General features: G+C 37.0%; 1 non-coding gene across 1 annotated transcript; it reads right to left on the bottom strand.

The window, feature by feature from the left end:
• Positions 1-10,729: 10,729 nt before the first annotated feature.
• Positions 10,730-10,834, bottom strand: LOC112835408 (U6 spliceosomal RNA). The gene has a single exon (XR_003211217.1). It is a non-coding gene; the product is annotated as a U6 spliceosomal RNA (small nuclear RNA).
• Between the last annotated feature and the right edge of the window lie 333 nt (positions 10,835-11,167).

The following is an 11,167-nucleotide window of genomic DNA, read 5'->3' as shown; positions in this document are numbered from 1 at the left end:
CGAATAGACTGTAAACTATAAGAAGGTAAAGACTCTTAGCTTTGTGTTCCAGAGAATTAGCAAGGTCAAGAACAGTGTTTTGCATATTGCTGGTGCTGAATTAATTTTTGTTGAATTAATGAATACAGTTCTAGGAAAAAATCATAATTCTTAAAGGCAAGATAATTTTAGTTCTGTCATTAGATGCCTTTGGGGGGGTCTTAACACTACTGAGCATATAACAAAGTTGAAAGCTAATTAGTTGGTTTATGATAAAGCAATGTGCAGACTTGTTATCTTGTTATAGTCTTAAACTCTACCCCTCTAAATTTAAGTTCATTGGTGTCAAATGTGCATTCTGATATATAATCTCTAGTGTGACGAGGACGAAAACTTCTATATGTATTAAGTGAAGATTTTTTTTAGCTTTTAGCTTTTTGTAGTTTGCTGCTACTCAGAGGACTTTAGAACATCGCAATGGATTTTCAAGTCAATAATTACATGATTTATACCAAAACATCTTTTAAATTCTCCGGTTGAATGTTACTGCTGTGTTGATGCTGTGTATTTGTGGTAAGTCATCATATTAAGTATCTTCTAAAGCTAATCCCCTATTGTTAACTCTAAGTGGCAGTGGATATTGGACAATAAGTTCACTCTCCTCTGCGAGGTTTCAGAGAGGGGCCTTTGGATGAAATGAAAACAGATTGCCTCTTTGCTTCTCCTGTTGAAGCTAGTCAGGATTGTAAAAATGCTTGTACTTTAGGCAAAGTGCTGTGGTTCTGAATGGTCAAATAGGACAGCTTTGGAAGTCTTATGAATTGCTATTTAGGGCAGCACTCACAGTTATTTATGTAAAATATATGAGATGTATAAACTGTGATTTATGAGTATAACTGAAATTTAGTTCTCTCCTTTAAGAGTAAGAAATGATGGGCAGAATATTAACACTTGCGATGCAGGTGGTTTAGTGGTATTAGAACAAGTCTGACCCCCTTGCTTACAAATCATGTATCCATAGGCCAATTTCTTGCACTTCTAGCTCATGTGTAAAAATCTCCCTTTCAGTGTTGTATATGAAGTTCCTTGCATGTCTAAATTCCTCCTAAGTACTGAATAAGTACATTTTGTCTGGGGGTGGGAGGGGAAAAGGGAAGCTTCAGAGACCCAGCTGAAGTTCTAGCGCAGGGATGGAGGTGAATTGTTTGAAGCAGTTTGAAATGTGTTCATTTAAGGAGTCCATTTTGAGAACGGTCTTTTTTTTTTTTCCTTTTTCTTCATGTCATATGTTTTTATTGGAGATTGTTGACCATGGCTTGTTTGGTAGTCACTTTTTGTTCTTTTACTTTTTATTTATATTTTTTATTATTTAATTCCAGTATAATTAACATAGTATATATTAGTTTCAGATGTACAGTAGTGATTCAACAATTCTGTACATACTCAGTACTCATCACAGTAAGTGTACCCTTAATCTCTGAGAACAGTCTTTTATACCTCAAATTTGACCCATTCCGAAAGACAGCCCTAGTAAATTGGTTTCTGTGGCCACTGAGACAGACAACATTTATTATGCCAAGCCTTCCCGAGGAAGTCCATCTAAAGTGAGGCTTGGTGGCATTTGATTTCTTAGGAGCTCTGGATATGTCTGTGATAGACTCTCCCCCATATGTCCTTGGGCCATGGAGCTGCCTCTGTTTGTTGATCCCATCACAGATGTGCTGCAGTTTAGCTAGAAGGACCTGGACATGGCAGTTAAAGCCAGGTAAATGGAAAATCTGGCATTAAAAATCAATACGAGGAGCTCCACATGAAATGCCTGGAGATGGGGAAAATTCTGGATGGATTTTTAAGGACTGTACCCCAGGTGAGGAAGCTGAAACAGAAGGAACTTGCCAAAGCTGAAATCTAGGTCTGAAAGAAAAAGATCAACTTATTACAGACTTGAACACTATGAACACATCTTTCTCTGACTCAAGAGATTTGAAAAGCAGAAGGTTATTGAAGACGATCCCCAAAATGAAGAAGCATATTGAGGGCTACATATTATGAATTGAAATGGAAGGCCAAAGATACCAAGCATTAAAGGCCCACACAGAAGAGCATCTCAATCTAGCAGATAAGGAAATTGAGCAGGTCAGAAGGAGGGCCTCAGTGGCCTATTGGCCTTCTAGGTGAGATTGGTAAGGGGCCAGATGTGGAACCATTCCCTGCAGACCATTCAGCAGAAGTCTAAAGAAAATGATGAACTGATCATCACTGATCATGAACTGATCTGTTACAATCTGATTTCGGAGGTGGAAAAATCTGATGCGGAAGCCACTGATCTGTGGCCCTCTCTCCCCACTCCTCTCTCCCTGTAACTGTAAGCAAGCCTCATGTACTTTCTTCTCTCAGTTTTCTTTTGGTGGAGATCTCAATGATTCTCAAAAAAAGGGTGGCTGTAGAAAAGTAAGTATGAGACATTTTGACTTCTGAGTTACATTTTTAGCTGTATTTGACTTATTAAATGTTGATGCTCATTAGGGAGTTTTTGTATCCTATCAAATATGTGACCTTGTGAGGGTTGTTGAAAAAAAATTTTGGTGCCATATCTTATAATTTTTTTCTGTGGGAAAACCACTGCTTTGAACTATTGGTATGTCCAAGATTCATTTTTTCTGTTTTTTTTTTGTTAGAACATGTGTGCTGCAGAAGTGTAGTATGTAAGAGATCATGTTGAGGGGCCCAGTTTCCTTACAAACTCCTATAATGCTAACTGGCAATGATAAGATAATTGTTATAACCTTTTAATCACATTTTGCAAAAATATAATTAGAGGTTTGGCCACAAGTTACATGCATCTTTAAAAACACCAGCTTCACAAAATCAGTAACAAAACTAAAAACTGCTCAAGCTGGGTTCTGTCTCCCCCCCAAATGAGGGGTCCCTACCGGCTTGTTTCCTACCCGTTTCAGCCAACCCCCCCGCCCCCCCCCCCCCCCCCCCGCTTCAGTGGGGCCACGAAGCCCTCGAAACTGAGCCAGGATGGGCCTCCCCCTCTCGATGTAGGGGACTACCCACTCCTCGGCCGTCCCAGTGAGGCGGCTAATTAAAAATGCCACCTTTAGGGTGTCGCTGGAGAATCTGGCCTCGAAGAACCGTATGTAAGAGGCTGCCTGGATCAAAAACTCGGGAAGTCAGACGGAGTCCGTTAAACGTTTCGGGGGTGGGGGGCGGGTGAGGGAAGCCACCGGGCCAGCAGGTTGGCCGCCTCGCATGGCCGCCACCGGACCAGGTGCACGAGCTCATTGTTCTCCCCGCGGAGGGCATGATTCTGTGTCAGGGGGTCCTGCAGTACGACCGCCAGCGCGCCCACAACCGCCCGCCGCCCCACGCGCCCTCGCTCCCCGCCGGGCTCCGTCCCAGCGGCCGCGTTGCCGGAAGTGCGTGTCGGCCTCGGGGGCGGGTCGCCGCGAAGCGGCTCCGCGGACCAGGCCGGGCCTAGGCCCGGTAGCTGGGGGACAGTCTCGCCCGGGACTAGTGGCCGGGGAAGTGCGAACCGGGAGCCCTGAAGCCGGCGGGCGGGAGCGAGAGAAGGGAATCCGGGGCAGACGGGCGCGGGGCTCGGCGGAGGAATCTGCGTTCGTGGCAGCGCGCGCGAAGTGTGGACAGCGCCCTCCGCGGGATGGGCGTGCAGGTCCTTAAAGAAAGCGGTCCGCCAGGCAGCGGAGCGCTGGCGGAGAGGGCCGCGGCTTCCTCCGCCCATTCCCCAGATACTGTCGTCTTAATGTTTATTGAGAGTGTTCCACGGTCCCGGTTCTTCACGTGAAAGCCTGGCAGCTACAAGGAAGCAGTTCTAATGAAGCTCTCCGTGCCTCTAGAAGAGACTATTCTTGGGCGGGACGGGACAAGAAGCAGCAGCGCTCTCTTCTATGGAGTTGGCTCTCCTGTGCTAGGCGCCTTACAGAATCTCATACAATCTTCCCGACTCTCTGAAGCGCATGCTGTTTTTCCTGGAGGTCAAAGGCAGCTCAGAAAGAACACAAACTTACTCCGCTACAACATGGGTGGAATACTGGGACAGTGCTTCCTGAATGCCAGGTCTTTGGACATGAACTTAAACTTCAGGTGGTGGGCAGGGTTTGTAGATAGTAAAGGACCATGTCTCCATTAATGCTGTCTGTATTTATGTTAATGAAGGGAATGTATACCATCTGCTTCAATTCAGCCACTATTTACAGTGCTAGTTGTGAGCACTGCTTCTCTCCTAAAATAAGGCTCTGCTCTCACTCCCTTCCTACCCAACCGGTCTCATATTTTTTTCCATCAGTGTTGATATAGTAGGTAAAGAAGGCTTCAAATAAAATAAGATTTCCTGAGGAAACCGCAGGCATTAAATTGTGTTAAAATACTTTCAAAAGCATAATGTTAAACTAGATGAACTTTGATGTCAATTACCTAAAGTATATGTACCTCGAGAAAGAAAAACATACAACAGAAAAGTTATCTATGGGTGGTAAAATTTTTACTTTATATGTCTCTATTTTTGAAGTGATTTTATAGTTAAAAACATAAAATTTATTAAAATGAAAAGAAATTATGGACAGACAGAAGAAATGCTTTCAGATTTTAACATGCTTGTTATATAAAGGGAATTTTGGAAACCATGAAGGATGGATATAGAACTTAGACTGCATTTCACATCTCAGGCTTAATTTGAAGAACATGTAGTATTCTTGTAATCTTTTATAGCTAGAAATTGATTTTTTTTATTGAGGAAGAGATAACATGTCATCATATTCACTTCATCTAAAAAAGTAAAATCATTTACTGAGTCAGTATAATTTATGGGATTTTTCTGGAGCTACAGATAGTATCAAAATGTCATTTAAAGTTTCAGAGCCAAAATGAACTCTTACATTGGCCTCAATATAAGATTTGTGAACCCGAATTCAAGACTGGGCAATCATGCTGAAAATACTCAGGGTGTGCCTGATATTAACAGTGAAAGCTACACATATTTTCTTTTGCAAATACCATACTCTACAAAGTATATTTTAAAAAAAAAACCTACGTTGCCAACATATGATAGATGCTTTATAAATATGTAATGTATATATTTAAGTTATGAAGTATAATAATAAAGCAAACATTCTTGAATCAATGACCTAAGATTAAGACTTAGATTGTGGAATTTATTGTGTGGTATTCCCCTAGCCTACCTTTCCTGAGTTAACCAGTATCCTGAAGGTTGTTAACCACTCTCTGACTTTTAGAAACATAGAGTTTTATATTTACCTCTCTATACCTATAGATCTATTTGCTTAGTATTGCTTATTTCTCAGCTTTTTAAAAATAGTATCAGACGGCTTTAGATTTCTGCAACTTCACTTATTGAAAATTATGTTTCTAAAATTGCTTCAAATTGTGTCATTCATGTAGCATTAACTTATTTCTTTTTATTGTTACATAATATACCATGGTTCATGTGTGCATTTTCCTGATACTGGATATTTGAATTGTCTCTGGCTGTTTGCTCTTTTAAATGATACATTATTATTCTTGTATGTATTTTCTGGCCCACATGTTAAGAATTGCTTTAGGGTTACATTTACGTTTAGGATTCGAATTGCTACATCAGAGCACATGTGGGTATTAAACATTACATGATGATGCTACATTGTTTTCTAAAATGCTTGTGCCAGTTATACTTTCACCAACACTTGGTATTTTCTGATCTCTTCACCACTCTAGTAGGAGTAAAATTATGTCTAACTGGTTCTTTTAATTTGCATTGTCTTTATTTTTAAAATATGTTTGAGCAGCTTTTCACATGTTTCTTGACCATTTACGTTTCTTAAGTGTGCTATGCTTATTTATGCATTTTAGCCATTTGGGGGAGGATTTCCTTCCTGCCTGCCTTCCTTTCTTTTTAAGTGTAATTGACAACAACGTCCTATTAGTTTCAGGTGTACATCACAGTGATTCGATATTTTTATACATTATGAAATGATCCCCATAAGTCTAGCTGTCATCTGTCACCATCCAAAGTTATTATAATATTATGGTCTATATTCTCTATGCTGTATATTACATCCCCAAGAGTATTTCTTTTATAACTCGAAGTTTGTGTCTCTTAATCCCCTTTACCTATTTCACCCAACCCCTAACCTAAACCCTCCCTACTGTGGTAACCGACAGTTTATATCCTGTATTTATTACTCTGTTTCTGTTTTGTTTTCTTCTTTTAGATTCCATATATGAGTGAAATCATAAGGTATTTGTCTTTCTCTTTATTACTTATTCACTTAGCATAATGCCCTCTGAGTCCATCCAGGTCATCATAAACAGCAAGATACCATTCTTTTTTATGACTAATACTTTATTGTGTGTGTGTGTGTGTGTGTGTGTGTATATCTATATATATCTATATATAGATATCTGTATCTATGGATTCATCTATGGATGGACACTTAGGTTGCTTCCATATCTTGGCTATTGTAAATGGTGCTGCAGTGGACATAGGGGTGCACTATCTCTTCAAATTGTTGTTTTCATTTACTTTAGATAAATACACAGAAGTGGAATAGCTAGATTGTCTGGTAGTTCTATTTTTAATTTTGTAAGGAATCTCCATGTTTTTCATAGCGGCTGCACAATTTACATTCCTACCAACAGTGATCAATAGTTTTTTTTCTCCACATTCTCACCAACATTTGTTATTTTTTGTTTTTGATAATAGCCAATCTGAAAGATAACAGGTGATATCTTATTGCAGTTTTGATTTATACTTCCCTGATGATTAGTGATTAGTTGAGCATCTTTTCAAGTGCCTGCTGGCCACCTGGATGTCTTCCTTCAAAAAATGCTTATTCAAGTTCTCTGCCCATTTTAAAATCAGATTGTTTCTTTTTGATATTAGGTTGTATGAGTTCTTCCTATATTAGGATATTAACCCTTATCAGATGAATGATTTGCAAATATCTTCTCCCATTCTGTAGGTTGCCTTTTGTTTTGTTGATTGTTTCCTTTGCTGTGCAAAGGTTTTTTATTTTGGTGTAGTCCTAATTGTTTATTTTTGCTTTTATTTCCCTTGCCTGAGGGACAGATCCATAAATATGTTGTTAAGGCCAATGTCCAAGATTTGCTGCTTGTGTTTTCATTTAGGAGTTTTATGGTTTCAGATCTCACATTTTAGGTCTTTAAGCCAATTTCAGTTTATTTTTGCGTATGGTGTAAGAAAGTGGTCCAGTTTCATTCTTTTGCATGTGGCTGTCCAGTTTTCCCAGCACCATTTGTTGGAGAGACTGTTTTCTCCCCATTGTGTATTCTTCCTTTGTCATAGATTAATTCACCATATATATGTGGGTTTATTTCTGGACTCTCTGTTCTGTCCCCCTGATCTATGTGTCTTATTTTTGTGCCAGTACCATACTGTTTTGATTTCTACAGCTTTATAGTATATCTTGAAATCTGGGATTGTGATGCCTCCAGGTTTGTTCTTGTTTCTCAGGATTGCTTTAGCTATTCAAGGTCTTTTGTAGTTCCGTACAAATTCCAGGATTCTTTTTCTAGTTCTGTGAAAAATGCTGTTGGTGTTTTGATAGGGATTGCATTGAATCTATAGATTGCTTTGGGTAGTATGGACATTTTAACAATATCAGTTCTTCCAATCCATGAGCATGGTAGATCTTTCCATTTGTTTCTGTTGTCTTCAGTTTCTTTCATCAGTGCCTTATACTTATCAGAGTATAGGTTTTTCACCTCCTCGGTTAAATTTATTCTTAGACGTTTAATTATTTTTGGTGCAATTGTAAATGGATTGTTTCAATTTCTTTTTCTGCTACTTTGTTATTCATGTACAGAAATGCAATAGATTTCTGTATATTCATTTTGTATACCGCAACTTTACCAAATTTATGCATTAGCCTACTAGTTTTTTGGTGGAGTCTTTAGGGTTTTCTATGTATAGTATCATGTTATCTGGACATGGTGACAGTTTTAGTTCTTCCTTACCAATTTGGAGGACTTTTATTTCTTTTTCTTGCCTGACTGCTGCAGCTAGGACTTCTAGTATTTTGTTGGATAAAAGTGATGAGAGTGGACATCCTTGTCTTTTTCCTGACCTGAGAGGAAAACCTTTCAGTTTTTCACCATTAAGTATGTTGTTAGTTGTGGGTTTTTATATGTAGCCTTTATTATGTTGAGGTATGTTTCCTCTAAACCCACTTTGCTGAGTGTTTTTATTATGAACGGATGTTGTATTTGTCATATGATTTTTCTGCATTTATTGATTATTTATAGTTTCTATGCTTCCTCTTATTAATGTGATGTATCACATTGATAGATTTGCCAATATTGATACACTTTTGCATCCCTGGAATAAATCCTACTTGATCATGGTGAATGATCATGTGTATTGTTGAATTCACTTGATGTATTTAATGTATTGTTGATTTTTGTAGAGGATTCTTACATCTGTGTTCATCAGGGATTTAATTGTATTTTTATTTCTAGAAGTTTATTTATTTTTAAAGTAAGTCTATTTTGATAGCCTGATGTCTTTCGATGTACAGGTATATCAGTTAATAATTTTTCATTTCCTGGCCACGTCACAGTTGTTAAATGGTAGAGCCCAGAGTTAAATTCAGGTCTAACCACAGAAGCTGTTTCTTTTAATTATACCAGTATTTTCTACCCTTAATATATGAATAGATCCTTCATAATTTTTTACATGCAAGTACTGTATTAATAATTGATTAAAAACATGAATATATGCATTAATATGTCTAAAGCCCTTAAAAGAGTGCCTAGCAAATAATACATGTTCAGTAAATGCTAGCTATTATTTTTAATATTTTTCTTTATGAAATTAGCTTTTCAAATTTATTTACTTTAGTGTTATGTCAATTAGTACTATCTGTGGTGTTATAGTTTTGATATCTAATACATTTATTTTAAGGCAGTTTAAGAAATCTATCTGTTAAAATGTTTATCCATATATGCTTCAAATATCTTTTGTACCATCAATGCTATGTGTACCACACTGAATAAAACACAATTTAACAGCTTCTCAATAAACACTTTTTGAATTTGAATAAGTATTTCTTTAAATCTGTTGTTAAACTAAAGAATAGTTAATAGCTGAATACTCATCTGAGGTCCATTTACCTCCGGTCTGTGTGACTTTGGGCAGTTTAACCTCTCCAGACCTCAGTTTTTCTTCTTTAAATTGAAGGCGATTTTGGCTATAATTAAGTTTAAAGGAAGTATTGTATGTTTAACTTTTTCACACAGTGCTTGATACATAGTAAGGACTCAAGACTATTAAATAGCATTATTACCTTATTTTAAAGTCCTCTGAGGAGAAATTATAAGACATCAGGAATTGAGCATTTAAACAATCCTCCTGGAAGGTAATAATCTACATAAGGGGTATTATTTCAAGGATCTCTCTCTTTTTATGCATAATTTTAAAAAATTGTGGTAAAATTCACATATGATAAGATTAACCATTTTAAAATGAACAATTTAGTGCCATTTAGTACAGTTGTGATGCTGTACATTTTCATCACTCCAAAAGGAAACCCTGTATCCATTAAGCAGTTGCTCCCCATTTTTCCCTTCTCCTGCCCCTGGTAACTACCAATTTGTGTTCTGTCTGTATGGATTTTTCTATTCTGAATATTTCCTATAAATGGAATCATACAATATGTGGACTTTTGTATTTGGCTTCTTTCATTTAGTATCTGTTTTCAAGTTTTACAAATTGTAGCATATATCAGTACTTCATTCCTTATTATGGTTGAATAATATTCCACTGTGAGTATATAACATAATTTTTTTATCCATTCTTATGTTGATGGACATCTGTACTATTTCTACCTTTTGGCTATTGTGAATAGTACTGCTTTGAACCTGTGTGTATGTTTACTTGTTTGAGTACCTATTTTCAATTCTTTTGAGTATTAACCTAGGAGTGAAATTCCTAGGTCCGTGGTAAATCTATGTTTGACTTTTTGAGGAAATGCCAAACCATTTTCCACAGTGGTTGAACCATTTTACACTCCCATCAGCAATGTACAAGGGTTCTTTCTCCATACCTTCACCAACACTTGTTATTTTCATTAAGAATAAAGTATAGTTATCCTAGTGAGTACATATTCAAGTGGTACATGATTGTGATTTTGAGTTGCATTTACCTAATGACTAATGATGTTGAGCATCTTCTCATGTATGTGGATATTGGCAATTTATATATTTCCTTGGAGAGATCATTCATATTCTATTCAGATTCTTTGCCCATTTTTCAATTGACTTTTCTTTTTGTTGTTGAGTTGTAAGAATTCTTCATCTATTGAAGAGACTAGGCTTTTTGTCAGATATATGATTTGCAAATATTTTTTCACATTCTGTAGGTTGTTTATTCACTTTCTTGCTAATGTCCTTTGATGCACAAAAGTTTTTAATTTTGATGACCCCTGTGATGTAGGAGTCCAACTTCATTTTTGTGTGTGTATATATCCAGTTGTCTCAGCATCATTTGTTGAAGAGACTATTCTTTTCATACTGAATGGTGTTCGCATGCTTGTAGAAAATCAGCCATAAATGTATAAGTTTAATTCTGGACTCCCAATATTATTCCATTGATCTATATGTCTCTCAGTATGCCAGTATCACACTATTTTGATTACTGTAGCTTTGTAGTAACTTTTGAAATCAATTTGTGTGAGTTCTTCAACTTTATTCTTCTTTTTACTTATTTTATTTTAATATGGAACACCATGAATTTGCGAGTCATCCTTGCACAGGGGCCATGCTAATCTTCTCTGTATTGTTCCAATTTTAGTATATGTGCTGCCAAAGCAAGCACTATATTTCTTTTTAAATACTGTTTTGGCTATTTGTGGCCTCTTAAAACTCCATATGAATTTGATTATTGGCTTTTTTATTTCTTCATAAGTGGCCATTGGAATTTTGATACAGAGTGCATTGAATATGTAGATCGCTTTGGGTCATCATCTTAAAAATATTAACTATTCCAGCCCAGAACAAGGGGTAGCTTTCCATTTATTTAGATTTCTTCCACTTCTTTTAGCAGTTTTATAGTTTTTAATGTACTGCATGCTTGATTAAACTTATTTCTAAGTATTTTATAGTTTTGGATGTGCTTGTAAATGGAATTTTTTTCTTAATTTTCTTTTTG

This window comes from Callorhinus ursinus, unplaced genomic scaffold, assembly GCF_003265705.2.
Source record: "Callorhinus ursinus isolate GAN/ISIS: 27379988/994484 unplaced genomic scaffold, GSC_fseal_2.0 scaffold11, whole genome shotgun sequence".
Lineage (NCBI taxonomy): Eukaryota > Metazoa > Chordata > Mammalia > Carnivora > Otariidae > Callorhinus > Callorhinus ursinus.
Note: the sequence above shows the minus strand (reverse complement) of the source record. Positions and strands in the feature narration are given on the sequence as shown.